Source organism: Haliotis rufescens, unplaced genomic scaffold, assembly GCF_023055435.1.
Source record: "Haliotis rufescens isolate VD_foot unplaced genomic scaffold, xgHalRufe1.0.p SCAF_7, whole genome shotgun sequence".
NCBI classification, from domain to species: domain Eukaryota; kingdom Metazoa; phylum Mollusca; class Gastropoda; order Lepetellida; family Haliotidae; genus Haliotis; species Haliotis rufescens.
In genome coordinates this window covers 9948750-9968847 of record NW_025964361.1, presented here as the reverse complement: position 1 = coordinate 9968847, position 20098 = coordinate 9948750, and the positions used below count along the sequence as shown (strand labels likewise).

At 39.7% G+C, this 20098-nt stretch overlaps 1 protein-coding gene across 3 annotated transcripts in view; it reads left to right on the top strand.

Annotated features, from left to right (window-relative positions):
* The window catches only part of LOC124113219 (tryptophan 2,3-dioxygenase-like), a 48269-nt gene that overhangs the window by 4228 nt on the left and 23943 nt on the right, over window positions 1–20098 (top strand). Inside the window, exon 2 of one of the 3 annotated variants that reach the window (XM_048387990.1) lies at window positions 2172–2256. The gene's annotated coding sequence lies outside the window, so the exon portion shown is untranslated. Of the gene's footprint in view, window positions 1–2171; window positions 2257–13886; window positions 13976–14105; window positions 14179–20098 lie in introns of those variants that run through there. The other 2 variants (XM_048387991.1, XM_048387992.1) reach the window with 2 other exon arrangements.

Genomic DNA, 20098 nt, shown 5'->3' with positions numbered 1-20098 from the left:
CCGACATAGGTTGAGAATGAATGCGAGACACGTATAAGAAGAGGTCTACAGTAGAACACGGATATAACGAACACGGATATAGCGAACAAACGGATACAACGAACTGTTAAAAAATCCCCGATTTATCTCCTATATAATATCATATAAAATTTACGTATATAACGAACTCTCTATAGCGAACTAACGGATACAGCGAACTGATACCTGATCACCGACAAGCCCATTTATCACTTATTAGCGACGTGTAACGCGAACTGAGAAATCTCACTCAGTGTTAAGTGTCACTGACAATTGGCTGTATGCAATCAGCGGCGAATCAAAACAATGGCGGCGTATCAATACAATCAGTGGTGACGGATCAACTTTGTTAAATTTGCATTGTATTTATTAACGAAATCACATTTCTAAAAGAATAGTACACCTTGAGTTTTTTGCCTTACAAAGTCATCTTTAACAAAAATCACAAACATTCAATTACTGGCTCTGTTCCCCGAAACGACCTATACTACTGATGGGCGGTCGGGTAGCCTAGTGGTTAAAGCGTTCGCTCGTCATGCAGAAGACCCGGGTTCGATTCCCGACATGGGTACAAGGTGTGAAGCCCATTTTGGGTGTCCCCCGCCGTGATATTGCTGGAATATTGCTAAAAGCGGCGTTAAATCAAACTCACTCACTCACTATATCACTTATAAACGTGACCAACTCCTCACCACTCACCCCTTTCCCTAACCTGCAAAACCACATAATAAATCCATTTCCATATTCAGAACAAATATCTGATAAGAGCAGAGTCCATCATGCGATTCCCTCTATATTTATGTAAATACAAATAGAGAAGACACCAGGTGTTCGTAAAAAGGTGAGCGCATCCTCCCCTACCGTTGGCACCCGTCACAAACACATGCAAAGGCAAGTCAATTGTTCACCTGACAAGAGATCACGGTAACCTTTGGTAAAGTCAAAGACGGCAATTGCATCGGACAACTAGAAATGTCCCCCACAAGCGACTTTAAAAGGCAAATGTGTATACTTACAAATTGTATCCTGTACAAAGGCGGGTATCCAACCAGTCAAAACCTTCGTCGCTCTGCCCGTTTATGGAAAGATGGAGCCAAACTGATTCCACGAAAGGGCACGGGTCACCTTTCGGCTTGTTCCGGAATGACACGAGTGGTCACGAATTTTTTTTATTGTCACATCGTCCTTTATATCTGCATTAATATGACATGAGCCATACGCATACATTAGTGTGACATGAGATCAAGAACTTTCTCACCTGGTACAACAGAACGCACCTTTATATACTTTCTAACCTTTCCGTTCTCACCTTACGTCCATAGTAAATATGGAAATACAGTTCAACTTAAAAGCTTTAAAAAATGAGCTGCAATGGTCCGTGTTCCTCGTCTAATAGTTTATAGTTCAACTGTTACATTTTAATCATGCAGTTACATATAAAGGGAGGTTAAGAAGGAGGCTGCCCAGCCCCTACTGTAATGCCATAGCCCTAAATGAAGCAAGTCTAGATTTCCCACAGCGTCATCTCACTTGGGCTCCTTTTCATTTTAAATGTAATTGCTTGTTTCAATCAAAATACAGTAAAGTACGTTTATAACGAACACGCTTATAACGAACTGACGGATATAACGAACTGATTTTTTTGTCCCGACTATTTGCTATAGTTATGCTGTATATATGCTTATAACGAACTACGGTTATAACAAACTAAAGTAAGAGGTCCCTTTGAGTTCGTTATAACCGTAGTTTACTGTACAGCTGTATGTACATTTGCAGAGATTTAGCCTCAGTCTAAGCAAACTAACGGATATTTCGTTTGTCACACTAACGAAAAAACAACGACAGCGGTAGACTGTCTCCCAGACCCAGGAGAAATTAAGAAAGGAGTCCAACCTAAGTCTAGAAGATGAGGCAAGTCTGAAATTAAGCATTGTTCTGGGCTCCATTTGTATTTTTTATTCTATATTGTGTAGACATAATATTGTTAGATAAGACAACTTTTTTTCTGGGACTAAATGTGAACCTACGACAGAGGCTAAGGCCTGTACAGAGACCAATATATCACAGTGTGTTTGCCACTGCTGAAGCAAGAGCACCTGTAAAATATATTGTTTTGACACGTTAGACACTGATCACGTGCTGTGTGTTGACAGGTGCCTACAGATAAGTGACTCCCGGGATCGGTTGTCAAGGTTCAACTGGGGAAGCACTGCATGGCGAATAGCCGGCGCCTTTAAGGTAGGATACGTGATAAGCCCTTCATTATCAGCATCGTATATTTAATTGTTTCAGTTGATTTAGATATCAACGAACGTTTCATATTTTTTATAAAATGTTATGTAATATTTCTACACGTAGTTCATAATGTGTTATATTTCTAGAGGCAGAAACAAACAAAAAATCAGGGCCCTGTTCAAGAGATTATTTTCGTTTAACAATTGGATTTTAAAAGTCTATTTTGTTATGGACACAAGGTGGGAAGCCCGCTCCTATTGTTCCCGTTATTATGTGCCTTGAATATTACGGAGTTTACGTTGACAGTGTGCTCCATATGCCTCTATATTAACACTGGTAAGGGATGATTTACTGCTCTCTCTCTATAATTGTATGTTGAATCGGGATAAATCTGACAGACTGCGGAATAAATCTACATGCACAAATAGCAACGTATAATGAGAGTATTTGGCAATTGTTAGAAAAGGTTTGGCGACTGTTGATGCTATAGGTAATTAACGCACGAACTCTTCTATAATGTCGCCAGTTACATGAACGTGTGAATATTTTGAGAAAACTTTGATTTCGGTTATTTGGAAGAATCTTTTTGTAAATTCAGTTAAAGTGTTGGTGTTTGAAAGGTGATTTTATGCGCTGCTGTGAAGGTGGTCTTATCTGGTTTCATAAACATCCTACAAAACAACTGGCTGGTTATTGTTTTACTTCGCACTGAGCACTAGATTTCTCACTGTGCAAATAAACGAATCTATATAAATTAATTTCAGTATAGTAATTATAAGTTGATGTTATGAGTAACGTACACCGCCGCCAGGGTACATTTACACGCAACCAACCAGACAGATATGCATTCTATTAAAGTATCACCTGATAAGAAAATATAAAAGATTAAATACATTAAAATATCGAGCCCCTCCATACGGAACTATAAGAGACTAATTTACATAAAATGCAATGAAAGTAAGTTTAACTTAAAAATTAATAGAGAAACTAGGCTAAAATTTAGTGAATATTAGACAGGTATATACAAATTATCATCTCGTTGTTTTTAACTATTTAACATTTGAACATTATCTTTTAATGTCATTTCAGGACGTGACAAAATTTATTTAACCTTTACAATTTGATAAAAGGACATGAAAGTTAACCATATAGAACTTGAATGCAATCGTTTAAAAAGTCGGTGTCTTTGACCAGAGTATTATGGAGAGTGTAGTGAAACGTTGTATTCATCCTCACTAAAATCTTTGCAATAAAATATCACCCGACCCATTTTAGTTACCTCATACAACAAGCGACAGTGTCCTTGGGACCGATTCTAACCCGGGTCTCCAAGTGGTAACAAGCGACAGTGTCCTTGGGACCGATTCTAACCCGGGTCCCATGGTTAACAAGCGACAGTGTCCTGGGGACATATTTCAACCCGGGTCCCATGGGTAACAAGCGACAGTGTCCTGGGGACATATTTCAACACGGGTCTCCATGGGTAACAAGCGACAGTGTCCTGGGGACCTATTCTAACCGGGGTCTCCATGGGTAACAAGCGACAGTGTCCTGGGGACATATTTCAACACGGGTCTCCATGGGTAACAAGCGACAGTGTCCTGGGGACCTATTCTAACCCGGGTCTCCATGGGTAACAAGCGACAGTGTCCTGGGGACATATTTCAACACGGGTCCCAAGGGTTTAAAAAGCTATAATGTCCGGGTGACCTATTCTAATCCGGGTTTCCATGGGGTAACAAGTAACAGTATCCCGAGGACCTATTCAATCCCGAGTGTCCACTGTTTTAGTAAGAAACAGTGTCTTTGAGACCTATTCTAAACCAAATCTCCATGGGGAAACAAGCAAACGGTGTCTTAGGGACCTATTCTAACCCGGGCATCCATGGTTTAACAAGCAACAGTGTCCTGGGGACATATTCTACGCCGGGTCTTCATGGGTAATAAGCAAACAGTGTCCTACGGACCTATTCTAACCTGGTTCCCATCTGTTTTAAGAGAAACAATGTGTAAGGGACATATTCTACCCCGGGTCTCCATAGGGTTAAAGGCAACAGTGTCTTGGGGACCTATTCTACCCCGGGTCTCCATAGGGTTAAAGGCAACAGTGTCTTGGGGACCTATTCTACCCCGGGTCTCCATAGGGTTAAAGGCAACAGTGTCTTGGGGACCTATTCTACCCCGGGTCTCCATAGGGTTAAAGGCAACAGTGTCTTGGGGACCTATTCTAACCCGGGTCTCCATAGGGTTAAAGGCAACAGTGTCTTGGGGACCTATTCTAAACCAAGTCTCCATTGGTCTTTGATGAACATGAAGAAGCCTGGAGCACTGCTTGTAAATGAACCATTTCAGAAATCTTCGTCAACGCATTCAATACATAGGTAGGCAATAATTTACAAATATAATGTACATTGACACTGGTATTGTCTTCCCCATGTCGGAATACACTCAAGGCTCCAATGAATATTTTATTCAAAGTTGCCAGTATGTTAACCATGACATTGTGTCTGGTATTCATGTTTTCACGACTATTAAAAAATGTTACGGGTGTCGGGGTGCCCTAGTGGTAAATGTGTTAATGTTGTCACAGACGGGTTCGTGCCCCACAATATGGTGGCCACGTGACTGAAGAGCATCCAACTTGTTATAAATGTAGATCGATCAGTGATATGCTGCTGGTCATTTTGGAGTTTTTGAAATAAAATATAAACATATTAAATTTCAAGGAACAATATGGCCGAAATACAGACGATGTAAATTTTAACTAATGTTTGTTTGTTATCTAACGCCGCACTCAGCAATATTCCAGCTATATGACGGCGGTCTGTAAATTAACGAGTCTGGACCAGACAATCCAGTGATTGACATCATGAACATCGATCCACGCAATCGGGATCGATGACATGCATCAACCAAGTCAGCGAGCCTGACCACCCGATCCCGTTAGTCGCCTTTTACGACAAGCATAGTCTCCTTTTACGGCAAGCATGGGTTGCTGAAGACCTATTCTGACCCGGATCTTCACGGGTTTTTAACTAATGTATTGACTGATGTGACTGCAGGGTATAATGGTAGACTTACAATTATTATTAGAAATTATTATTAGTTTAAATCCTAATTCCTAAATTACATAAATAATAATAATAAGTTGTCCCTCGTATGGCGCCGGCTTGTCTTTGCTGACCTATCCTAACGATTGAATTTCCAGTAACCATCCATGGACCTATCATTCAGTAAGCGATGGGGCAGGGCAGGGCTAGAGTAATTCTAATGCATCGTTAAACCCAATTCAGTCGCTCAAAGATTACAAAACGATAGATCTTGAAATATGAATAAAACCCACATATAGAACGTATCAATACTTAAAAAACATTCCACGTTTTAATAACGCACGTGACGCACACTCAGCACATTTTCAGTATTGTGTGTCGTGGATATGCACATACATTAAATTTTGTTAAGATATCAGTGATATTGGCAATTCAGACACTGTATTTACATTGATCTGAGCGGAATGACAATCAGCTACTTTTCGCGAGCGTCGATATGACTAACTTATTATTTTCGTCAAATGGCAGTATGTTCCTCACATTTCAACTTCATCGTTGTTAATCAATATTCATTAGGGACATTAAACCGAACTCTATAACAAATAATTCTTTATTGTACAGTGAGGTGCAACGTCTCATCAAAAACTAATATATTTTAATACTGCTTTGTCTTTCTGTTATATGAGTGAGTGAGTGAGTTGGGTTTAACGCCGCTTTTGACAATATTCCAGTTATATCGCGGCGTGTCAGCTTAATGTGGGAGGAAAGCCCGAAGTGATGCAGGTCTCAGACGTTTACCACTTCGGTGAAACCCCCGAGCACGGGTATGGTGCTGACAAACCTAGAAACATAATCGGGGCGAACCTGGATTCGAACCCACAATCATAGGTTTCTGGCGTGCCTAGGGGAAGCAACTCTGCACAGCGAATCGCGGCGCCTTAGACGACTAGGCCACCCGTTCCCCCCTTCTGTTATATGAGCACGACAGGAAGAGTTATTATGTTAGAGTAATTTGACCAAATACGTCATTTTGGACCATTTTGATATTCTTGGTGGAAGAGCATGTATTTTTTTTGAAAAACATAAGTTGTTCCAGAAAATACTGGGAAAGGTTTTTGCCTCGGGTTTGAAAAACCAACTTGTTTCCTGGGCATGTGATCAAAAGTATTTTTTAAATTTGAAGTTTACACGATATACGGCTTTTCCATTGGACGAGAGGTCGGTCACATGACCGTGAAATTGACGTTCATAAGTGTATGAACGACACAATTTGACGTTCATACGTTTTTCACGAGACCGTGTTCTTGAAATGACGTAAACACTGACGGACTACTTCCAAATTCCTGGGGAAACCCCTGGGAATTCCCCAGCACGAAAACATGCATAAGCGTTCTTTCTGATCATTTAGAACCTTTATTCTTGGTCTCAGCGTTTCAGTATACATTGAGAAATGTCAGAGAGCGTGACTGCATGATTGTTCACGAATGTCCTCGCTACGGCCAAGCCTAATGAACAAACGAAGAAATACACATCTAAACTATCGTAGTATCGACTCGATCCGTACCTAGGCTGGCATTGACCTTCTCCAGCAATCTTTGAATTTACCTTAGTGTCTGTTTGACGCATCTTTATTCACCTTTCAATGATCGGCCAGTTGATCAATGATGACTAACAAATGTAACCGCCACAGGTTCATTAACAACTTCGGAAATCTCTCCCGTCACGTTTATCGTGTCGGCCATTTTGACGTCTTGTACTTGATGTAAATGTATTACGACGCGCTGTCATTGTTACTGACTTACTGAGGTAGTTCTTTACAGACTTTTCTCATCTAATGGGGATATGATATGAACACATGTGCTGCGTAAGATGTTTCTGAAGAGCAAGTTGTGCATCCATACGCCCATGTCGCCTCTCTTTTTGAGGAACTATTTTACTCCGCGATATAGCTGGTTGTTGTATGGCTGTCAGTGTAAACATGAAGTCACACGTACTAAAAAAAAATGTGTTTAGATCTTGGCCTTCATCCTTTGAGGTAAGAAATTGTGATAAAAATTATATAAGAATTGACCTTCACTTTGTGTGAGTTCATTGGAGTATGAACCTTCATAGAGTGAGGGCAAAACATTGTATGAACCTCACTCTATGAAGGTTCATACTCCAATGAACTCACACAAAGTGAAGGTCATTTCTTAAATGTATTTAGATTGGCAAGGAAATCTTTTTCCTTGATGCCAAAACCAGAAATATAATGAAGGTTATTAAATATTGGTTCATGTATCTCACTTTCTGATGATCTCAAATGTCAGGGGCTACAAATTAAAAAGATTAAAATCTATAAATAACAAACTGCACTAATAGTGAACATGATTGATACGTGCATAAAGTTTGGTGAATCTCTGTCGCATGGTTTAGAAGATATGCTCCAGACGAGGACGTTACCCTAAGTTCATCAATTTTCAATTTAAATTGAAAAAAAGAAAGAAAAAGAACAAATCTGTTAACAGGAAAGGCACCACTACATAACCTGCTTGATAGATGTAAAAACTTTTGAGAAGCTAAGTTGTATGGTTCGGGAGATATGGTCCGGACAAGAGCACTACCCTCAAATTTCCTAAGTTCATCATATTTCCATGGAAACGACAAAAATATAAAATTCTAAAAATCTCTAAATAGCAAAAGGCACTTCTACTGAGACTGATTGTTAAGTGTACCACGTTTTGTGAAGCTAGGTTGTACGGTTTAGGAAATATGCTCCGGACAAGAGCTCTACCCTCAAATTTCCTAATTTCATCATATTTCCATGGAAACGACAAAAATAATTTTTTTCTAAAAATCTCTAAATAGCAAAAGGCACTACTACTGAGCCTGATTGGTAAGTGTACCAAATTTTGTGAAACTAGGTTGTACGGTTTAGGAAATATGCTCCGGACAAACAATGATTCAGACGGACGGACAGACGGACAGACGGACGGTCATTGGGGGATATGTCGGGGGGATAAAAATTGAACGGCCTTGTGACCGAATGAATATTTTGTTCTACAGTAATTCAAAAGTGACTGTCAAGTCCCGTACTTAAGTCAGTGGGTCATTCGTGCCCCTTCTTTACAAAACATTGAAGTGTGGTAATATATTAATGTATAACAGATGTGCATCGTCTGACCGACATTATGTGCAAGCTTGGTATACACACGAACGTACTTCAGCTTATCTTGTGGGAGAAGTTGTTTTTAAACTTCTCGACATAACAAGATAATGTTTTTGACCTTGGTAGATGTGTAACTAGCACCTGATTGGCCGTCCAAGTCACACCCACGGCAACGCGCAGAATTAGGTTATCCTGGTCGAGCGAATAACACATGTTTTTTGGGAATGACACAGCTTTAGAAACGACCTAGTTTTTTGGTTGTCACAAATGGTTACATAAATGTGTCAAGAGCGAGTTGTAACATCTATCAACAAGATGTCACACCTCGTTTCTTCTTGAAACATTATTGTCATCGTAACCTGGTAGCGTGCGTTGACCAGAGTGTCATTGACCAAAAATCTGTTAGCTCTGAATTGTTTTGCTATATGGCGGAGGCTTGTAAATAATCGAATATGGACCAGATAAACCAGTGATTGATATTATGAGCAACTCCCACGCCGTTGCCGAGTGACCAGGGATGACCACCGATCCATAAGTCGCTGCTTACGATCTGTAGAGGCTGCCTGTCATCACTTTGGAGTGGATGGGAGTTCTTTTTTCTATGAAAGGAGGATACGAATGATTAAAAAGATTAAAAAGATTAAAATAAATTCACAACACAACACAACACATGACAACTAGCGTGTCCGGCGCACAGATTATATATTTCACTATAATCTGAGGACAAATTATTTGTTTCCATTTTTCCTGAAACAAATTAAAATTAGTTTGGTCAAAACAAGCCTCATGGTGTAGAAATAAGTGTTTCATCAACAAAAAATGTTACAAGGTTTATTGAATTATGTTTTGCGGTTAAATTGCGGTCACTCTGTGTGGATGGAGATATTCCCCATCTTCCACAGCAAAACATGTGTACTCTTCTTGTCATTGGGCGCGTGGTACTGAGTGATATGGTTGGGCTTCATATTTCCAATGAAGTCTTTGGTCGGTATTTTGAAGTTGGGAGAACATGAATACATGACACGTCTTACTTTTGCTCCTTGTTATCCATTAAAAAGAGTCATGTATTGATATTCAACTTCTAAATGCCTATCAAAGACTTCATTAGACATAAACATGGAGTCTTCACCCGAAGAAGGAGCCAGAAGTAGCTCTGAAACGTCGTGACAAAGAATAAAAGAAGTTGCTATCTATAGAAAGTGCCATGTGTTCATATTTCCCGTAGGAAGCTATTGTAAACTTACTGAAGGCAGAAATACCTTTGATTCTAGTTCTAAAGCACTACTTTCTGTTAAGACGTCACCCCAACACTGAAAGTGCATGATAGAGAGGCAGATGTTAAATCCCCATGACGAAACATACTGTTGTCTGTGGTTTGTGTCCCAGGTATAGCTTTCTGTTCTCCTGAAACGCAGGAGTGTTTGAACAGTGAAGAGTACTTATGTAAAATATTCACGCTACAATAACGCCTTCAAGCCTTTGTGCCTATTAAAATGCTACACGGTATTTAACACATTCCAATCTCCTGTCTTCTACAATATGAACAAAAAATACTTCCCCGTTTTTCTACCCCTACCCACATCGTGCGTGGAGGGTGCGGCCTATATCCATTATCTACCTATGCATACAAAAGACGTATTATTTACTGGTTGAAGCTTATTTCTATGCCTGACTCCCGTTAAACTAAAAAGAGGTTACAACGTGATGTTACAGTCTTCTAATTAAAGAAAACACAACTGGATTACGAAATGTAAATATATCCTGTTTAGCTTTGTTTTCTGATATATATGAGACAGCAGTATATTTACCATCCAAAATTTGAATTCATGTCACGCCTAAAATATACCTATGAACAGGATTGGCACAGCATGCTCCAAAACGGTACTAAAACATCATCATATTTATTGTTTGAAGTTGCCTTCGGAAGAGAGCTGTGCCTCAATTGTTACAGTTTTGATGTTAACATCATCTGTATATCTGTATATACCGCAAAGTGATCGACTTTGTAAATGTTGCAATTATGAGTATATTGAGGATGAATATTCTTATTAGTTTGTTCTGTGTACAAACATTCATCATATAAAGGGTAGATTTATCGGCAGGATAAAGCCATCGGATAAAAACGATATCCGTTGGGGTCATATGCGGATAGAGATGCAAATATCAAAGGTCAAGTAGGACTACTTTCAGAGTTTATAAACAAACATGGCGTCGCCTGTCATTCGGCGATCGAGTCAGAATTAACCATCGGGAATCTGGATAAACTACAGTGATAATTGCTATCATTATCAAAAGAACAGTCTAATATACTGAAACTGTCTAACTGTGATGTAGCTAAGACATTTTATAAGTTTTCTAAACTTTGGAGACATAAATTTCGAAACAATTTTGCGAGGGCACTAGGCCTAGCCAAGCGGGATCAGTCGCCATATCTGTGCTTGTAGACCTCTGTTGCGTCTTGAAACCTTTTGTTTTTTTGCGTATATGTTGCTTCGCCACTGTATAAGAAACATATTTCAGTTGGAACTATATTGGCTTCTGTCACTGTCCGATTGACACATCACCCTGTGACGTAATAGATATTAATGCGCGCATTCCAGGAAAACTCGCAATTTTTCGGTAATGTTTGTGAGAGAGGGAAAACGATTTTCAAGCACAGAATTAAAGAATGACATTATATGATAAAGAGGTTATCACGCTTGTGTGCTTGGAGATGGTAAATACAATGTTTATTCCTAATGCAGGATATTAACCATCCCCAAACACACTCGCGTGATTACCTCTATCTACGTACAAAATATATACAAGAATCCTATAGCCTATAAATACATTTTATCTTCTAATGGCCACGGTTCGTGTCTTCAAAATCTATGTACCTTTACCATGCTATGCTCCTACGTGAAATGATTCTGCGGATATGATGTCATATATCTTCTATCTTGTCAACTATTTTATATAAATATGTTGTATGTCTTCTACACGTTATGTAATTGACTGTAAACATGGGCCGCTGGCCTACATTTACCGAAAAAAAGAGTAGTAAGTTGATTGATAGGCATTACTCAGAAGTTGACGGATGACAAGGTAGACACATTTTATGGATAACAACTTCTTTAATACTGTGAAAAGCGACGTTTCGGTATAGATCCTTATACCGTTGTCAAGCAAGACTCTCTTGCTTGACAACGGTATATGGATCTATATCGAAACGTCGCTTTTCACAGTATTAAAGAAGTTGTCTTGCTTGACAACGGTATAAGGATTTATACCGAAACGTCACTTTTCACAGTATTAAAGAAGTTGTTATCCATAAAATTGTGTCTATCTTGTCAAGAGTAGTAAGGAAAATAACTCCTTCAAGCCTTTGTACCTATTAAAATGCCATATGGTATTTAACACATTGCAGTCTCCTGCCTTCTAAAATATGAAGAAAAAATAATTCCCCATTTTTTTACCAGAGATTTCCAAGGATCAAACAACTTTTAGTCAAAAGGAATTCTTTTTGAGACCCCAGCCATGACGCTATGACCTACTTGACGTCCACGTGGGACGCTTAAGTTAATGGCGTTATTAATACAGGTGCGCATACTCTGAATCTCAGCACTTATTATATATGGTGATTTCCTTGTGTGTAACAAATTTCAGTGATTTGGTGAAGAAAATCAGAAATTGACAGTCTGAACTATATGTATTTATTATGAGAAGTTTAAATGATTTACTTCTGGTGTCCCCCCGCTGTGATATTGCTGGAATATTGCTAAAAGCGGCGTAAAACCATACTCACTCACTCACTTTAATGACTTACAGAGACGGGATGTTGCGTCCCATTGGTCTAATAGTTCATAGTTGTTGCGTCCATTCTCAATTCCAGTGCTTACTTTTCGCAAGACCCGAAAATTGTTATATAATTAAATGTATATATCGAATGTTATGTAAATAGAGTAAAGTTTGTGCCTTATTCAAGAGTAAGTTATCAGAGATTATCTTGGGTTTTATATGCGTCATTTTAGCACTTACTCATTAAACTTATTTATCTATTATGTACAAAGTATAGATGTTTCAATATCAAAATATCCAGAGTACACTGCCAGGCAAAAGAAAGTATACACTGAAAACAGTCGCCAAAATACTGGATTACTAAGGTAAAAAACACAACAATGGTTCCTGTATCAAATACATCACCATCGAATAACCATTGAGAGCCACCACGAAACAACGTGTGTATATTTTCTTTTGCCCGGGAGTGTATTTTATTTCCACACAAAGATCTGTACAAAAACGACATTAACTATTTGATACTATGCTCATACAGCTTGATGAATGTTCAATTTGTTCAATTGTTAAATTATTGAATAAAAAGAAGCAGAAATTATATGGCAAGAAGTAAAATTATGGTTTGAAGAAAACAAATTGGTATGACATTACTCAGGCACATACATTATATAATGTTCGGATTTTCACAGGAACTTAAGGGTACATGAACACTAATTTTGTAAATATAACAAAACTTTATGAGAGTGCACAATAAATTTACCTACTTGATCCAGAAGGAAAGACATATTGCTGGGTGCCGCGTTAAACAAGAAACAAACAAACAAAGATGGAAAAGTCAGTTAATATAAAACCTTTCCTGTGGTATTTGGTACGAATTAATGCCTATCTTTTGCAACTTTTTTATATGGGGAATGGTATGTTTGAACCATTATGAATATATACATTTTCTTAAATGTACCCGGACTAAAAATGATAATAAATAAAATATAAATAATAATAATATAATCAAAGGAGAAATACACCAACATTGTTATCTAGATACATGCACTGTATTTTATATCAAGGGGGCGGTTGGGTAGCCTAGTGGTTAAAGCGTTCGCTCGTCACGTCGAACGCCTGGGTTCAATTCTCCACATGGGTACAATAAGTGAAGATTAAAAGTTTCTCCCGCCGTGATATTGCTGGAATATTGCTAAAAGCGGAGTAAAACCAACTTCACCCATCCACTCTGTGAAAGGAGTGACATGTAAACACTTGCTTGTTCTGTTACATCATCATCGTCGTCGTCATCATTATCATCATCAGCATCAGCATCATCATCATCATCATCATCATCACCACCACCACCACCACCACCATCATCATCATCATCATCGTTATCAATTTTTATATTGCCATCTTGAACATTGACTATTTTATCATCATCGTCATCATCATCATCATCATCACCACCACCACCGCCATCATCATCATCATCATCATCATCATCAATTTTATTATCACCATTTTGATTATTCAAAGGTATAAAGTAAAACATTCACTTGCAACCCATAGCCCTATAATTTACAACCGCGTCTCCATATCTAAAACAAAAGCACATGCCATCAATCAAGCCTCGTTGTCAAAATGTCACTTACAGACTGGAGCGATGCGAACATGGACACGGACGGCGAGGTCAGACTATTTGTTATGCTGTCGACGCCATTCCTTGACACTGTCTGCATCTATTCACTAAGGGAACATTAGTTAGGTAATCGATGCAATTAAAGCCTTATCAAGTATTATGTAAAGTTAAAGTGAATAGAGTTATTGTATTACGTTTGCCCAATCAGAAACCGTTTAGTATTCAAGGTTCTGTAATAAAATTTGATGTAGCGTTACAATTGATGCAGACCGTCTTAACATCAAAAACTCTGCAGTAGATATCGTAAACGTACTGGCTTCTGATCTAAGGTAAGACACTGTTGATAGATCTTTTATATGTTTATTTTTTAAAGAAATATCGTATCTACCAGCTCAATTGTAATAACTTCTTCGATCAGTGCTCTCGGGATTTTATATGAATATCATTAATCATGCTATCTGTGTTTATGAAATTATGTAAAATGCACAAATGTATGTTTCAATACAGTGATACCACATTATTCGGGCGGTACCATTCTCAGTAAAATTAACATAGTTCTTCTTTGTAGAAATTTAAAATTGTATACTCTCCCGTAACACTTAGTGGGTGGTTCTTGAAGCAATGTATGTTAAATAAATGTATACTACTCGGAAGAATTTAAGGACAGATTAACTATAGTCATATGGAAACATCGGATGCTCTTAAACATATTTTGAGTAGTATGTGGCTAATTTACTTGTAATGACCAAAGGAGAGTTTGTCTTACTTTATTCTCCGTCATTTTATCCTATGTAACAAACTTTGCTATATAATTGCCAATCGCATTTATATTCCGCTTGGTGCGACGAACGGTTTTAACTAAGCACTGACGAACGTAATGCAAATGATAGACATATCAACAGTGGAATGCGAAAAAAGTGTGACCTCATTGTAACAGAACTCATACACTGTAGAGCAATGGGGTCATCGTGTCAACCCCAATTGTTATTTGATGATGTGTGTCAAGTTTATATTGAAATGGTTATTGTATGAACGGCCATAGAACCAAATACCCCCCTTAGAGTATTCCATAAATACCTGATGTTCAAACTATACAGCGCAGGCTCATTTCGCGAAGATCCGGCGTGGAATAGGTCTTGAGGAACCCATGCTTGCCGTAAAAGGCGACTATGCTTGTCGTAAGATGCGACTAACGGGATCGGGTGGTCAGGTCCGCTGACTTGGTTGATGCACGTCATCGTATCCCAATTGTGTAGATCGATGCTCATGATGTCAAGCACTGGATTGTCTGGTCCAGGCTCGATTATTTACTGACCGCCGTCATATAGCTGGAATATTATTGCGGTGCGGTGTTAAACAACAAACATTTTACAAATAGATTCACGTTTCATTTAATTACTTTGCTGCTCTTGAAGGCATACTTGAAATATAATATGACAGATCTAAAATCATTATAACTTTTTATTTGAAGTTCACACGATATACGTCTTTTCATTGGACGAGAGGTCGGTCACATGACCGCGAAATTGACGTTCATAAATGTATGAACGACACAATTTGACGTTCATACGTTTTTCACGAGACTTGTTATTGAAATGACGTAAATACTGTCGGACCACTTCCACATTACTGGGAGAACCCCTGGGAATTCCCTGGCACGAATACATACAGACGCGTTCTTTCTGATCATTTAGACCCGTCTATCTTAAAGTCAACGTTTTAGCATCGACTCGATCCGTGTCTAGGCTACAGTGGCGGTCTACAGCTACAGAATGTACCTGAGCATCTATTGGACGCATCTTTACAATCACCTTTCAGTGACCGGCCAATTGATCAATGATGAGTAAAACATGTAACCGCCACAGGTTTATTAACAACTTCCGACATCTCTCCCGTCACGTTTATCGTGTCGGCCATTTTCACGTCTTGTCCTTCATGTAAATGTATTACGACGCGCTGTCATTGTGACTGACTTACAGAGGTAGCCCTTAACATACCTTTCTCGTCCAATGATGATATTATTTGAATAATGTTGTTGTAAAGAAACTACAAATGTTGTTCCTGCAGAGCATGATAAGCGGACATACGCTCATGTCACCCCTCGTTTTGAGGAACTATTTTATTCCGCGATACAGCGGGTTGTTGTATGGTTGTATGTAAACATGAAGTAAAACGTACTTAATATCATTGTGTATGGTTCAAAGTCTACATCATGTAAAAATAGTGATATAAAAATGATAAGAATTGACTTTCACTTTGTGTGAGTTCATTCGAGTATGAACTTTCATAGAGTTAAGGCCAAACTGTATAAACGTCGGAGTGAATGTCAATTTTAAATAATTAGTTGAATCCGTAAGGGGAAGATATTGGTGGACTGAATGTCCAATTATATGTTTATTTGTTTGGTCTTATTGCTTTCGAATGGCTCCTTGAGATGGACATATAGAGATGAAATGATACAGATATTCGAGATATCCGATTTGAAACCCTGTTACAAGGACTAATAAACTATGGGGGCGGTCGGGTAGCCTAGTGGTTAAAGCGGTATAAAGACCTGGGTTCGATTCTCGACATGGGTACAATGTGTGAAGCCCATTTCTGGTGTCCCCCGCCGTGATAATGCTGGAATATTGCTAAAAGCGGCGTAAAACCATACTCACTCACTAATAAACTATTGGGGATACACAAATAATGAAAACAGACCCTATTTCGGCGTTTGTTTATTTAGAAATAAAATAGTACACACTGTTCGAGTACATGTGTACCAAAGAAGTATCCATGGGGGATTATAAAACCCGAACTTTCGGACTGGCGAGCCAACACTTACCTACAAGGCTACCCTACCGCCCCTAATACGACTCGAAAATAAAATAAATGCATCTATGGATATCTGGTTTAACGAATAGATTTTCTTTTTGTAATTAGGCAAACCTCGTCGTCTAATTTCCAACTAATTCTTCCCAAAACCCCAACTGGTCTCGTCGGTAAGCCATGTCAATGCCCAATTGCATCACAGTCAGGTCGCATTCGTCACCACTCGCCCCTTTCCGTCACCTGCAAGAAGACTCGCCCCCCTGTGGATGAACGTTATGTGCGAAAATACGACAAACCAATCAGAATGCGCGTATGATTTCAAATTCTTCGTCAAAGAATCCCTCAGAAATAATTTTTGATTTTACATATGTCTTGCATCTAAAAATATACCAAAGACACAGTTAGATGTGTTCAATCATACTGTATAATTCCGCACGTCCCGATGTGCTTTAAATTACATCTTAAATAAATATAATAAATTGGGAAAATGTGTGAACCCTTACGCAACGTGTTGACAATTGTTTTAGGTATGCCCGTTTGCGCAAAGACGGAACCCGGTCGCAAAAATGGCCACGAGAGGGGCACGAGTCGCTATTCGGCTTGTCCCAGAATAACACGATTTGGTCACGAATGAGTCAGGTTGTTTACTCCGGCGCCATTCGTCACCACTCGCCCCTTTCCGTAACTTGCTCTAAGACTCGTCCCCCTATCGGCGAATGTTATTTGCGTAAATACGACAAACCAATCACAATACGCGTATCACTTCTGTAATTTGGTCAAAGAATCCCTAAGGAATAATTTTTGATTTTACATATGTCTTTCATCTAAAAATATACCCTCGATATAGTTAAACGTGTTCAATCATACTGCATAAATACAGCAAGTCCTGATGTGTCTTCAAAAGCTTCTGGAATATATATGGGGAAAAAATACGTAAATCATTACGCAACGCTTTGACCATTCTTTTACCTATGCCCGTTTGCGCTTAAACGAAAACCAGTCTGAAAAATGTCCTCGAGGGGCTCAAGTATTCGGCTTGTCCCGGAAAAACACGAGTTGGCCACGCATGACTGCTCGGGCACGATACCTCTGCGTGATGCTCTGGTCATTTGCAGGCGTATTTTGTTTCTCTGTGTCCAGTAAATCACACGGGTTAAAACACATCTGTGACGTCATTCTATTGTTTGAACGCTCCATTATTTTTCAGGAATGGAGAGTTGCTTGACAACTGTACATTATCTTGAAACAGCATTTGAATTTTTTCAAATATTTTCAACTGCAGAATATTTTGTCAAAGTGTAAAAGTAGGGGTGAGTTTTAAGAAGGTGAATATCCTCGTAACTCTCCATTCCTTAAAAATAATGGGCCTCGGCCCCTGCGGGACCTCTGCTCCATTATTTTTAAGGAATGGAGAGTTACTCGGACATTCCCCTCTACGTAAATACCACATGCCTCAAGGACTTTCTGGCAATAAATCCGAATGTTTCTATGTGGCTGATGATCTAGTGCTCCTTCCATGTAATATATCTCAGCTTGTGTGGCGTCTTTTTCTTTTAGAAGAAATAATCTGACAGGATGAGTAAGTAAGTTTTGTTTGACCTGCTTAGGGCAGGATTTTTCTTTTATACCACATGTTAGGTGAGTGAGTGAGTGAGTTGGGTTTAACGCCGCTTTTAACAGTATTCCAGTTATATCACGGCGTGTCAGCTTCATGTGGGAGGAAAGCCCGAAGTGATGCAGGTCTCAGACGTTCACCACTTCGGTGAAACCCACGAGCACGGGTATGGCGCTGATAAACCTAGAAACATAATCGGGGCGAACCGGGATTCGAACCAACAATCACAGGTTTCTGGCGTGCGGACGCAATTCTGCACAGCGAATTGCAGCTCCTTAGACGAGGGGGCCACCCGTGCTCCCCGACATGTTAGGGAATCCCAAAGTGACGTAGGTTGTATATAGTGCTGACAAGCCAATGACCAGGGCGGATTTGGTATTCGAACCTACAATCAGCAGATCCTGTTACGTCTGAGGGATGCGACTGTGCACAGCAAATTGCAGAGCTGAATATATTGAAAATATTTCTTATTCAGATATGAAATCGCTTTTATTTGTATATACGTTGACCCGTCAGTACACCAATTGCGAAACGTCGCTAAAGATTATGACATATCATTGCAGTGAGGGTGATGTGGTAGCCTTGTGGTGAAAGCGTTCGCTCGTCACGCCGAAAACCCTGGTTCGATTCCCAACACGGATACATTGTGTGGAGCCCATTTCTGGTGTCCCCCGTACTAAAATCCATTCTTACTCACTCACTCATTGCCGTGAATGTATGTCCTAGACATAATTATATCACTTGTTTTACATGGGGCGGGGCCGCCTCCGTGGTCTAGTGATAGAGCGTCCGCCTGGAGAGCGGAAGGTCCGGGGTTCGATCCCCAGCCGGGTCATACCAAAAGACGTTAAAAGATGGTACTTGTTGTTACCCTGTCTGGCGCTCGGCATTAAGGGGCTAAAACAAGGACTGGTCGGCTCGGAGTCAGTATACTGTGTCTGAGTGGGGTATTCATGTTAAACTGCGGCATGGTATCTCAGTGAGCTAGCACTATAAATCGGCATCAGTCCGGACTAGTACAAGCAGCCACACAAACACACACACGTACATGCACGTCGCTATATAAGTACAATCTTGGACGCGACGTTAAACCCCATTTCACCTCACCCTACATAGGGCGGTGGGGTAGCCTAGTCGTTAAAGCATTTACTCGTCACATCGAAGGCCAGGATTAGAGTCCGCACATGGTACAATGAGTGAAGCCAATTTCTAGCGATGTTGCTAGCATGTTACTAAAAACGGCATGAAACTATACCCTCTCACTCTAACATGTGAAGCAAGGGAGACATTTTAGAGCTGCCTGCCTCGCTTTTCTTGTGTGTCATGGTCTTTGACTCCGTCGGTGATATGTCAAGATGTAGGTCACGGATTTTGTCTGGTGGTATGTCACTGCTGTTGCGTCATAATGAACACCTGGGGGGATGTAGATTCAGAATTCAAGAAAACTGAGTAAGCAAACAGGTCATATATCTATGTATTGAAACTCGTGCCGTGAATCGAGCATGCCCTCATTGGATTTGTTTGTTTGTTGTTTAACGCCAAACTCCAGCTATATGACGGCGGTCTGTAAAATAATCGAGTCTGGGCCAGACGATCCGGTGATTGACATCATGAGCATCCATCCACGCATTTGAGATCGATGACATGTATCAACCAAGTCAGCGAGCCTGACCACCCGATCCAATTAGTCGCCTTTTACGACAAGCATAGTCGTCATGATGTCAATCACTGGATTGTCTGGCCCATACTCGATTATTTACAGACTGCCGTCATAAAGCTGGAATATTGCTGAGTGTGGAGTATAAACAACAAACAAACAA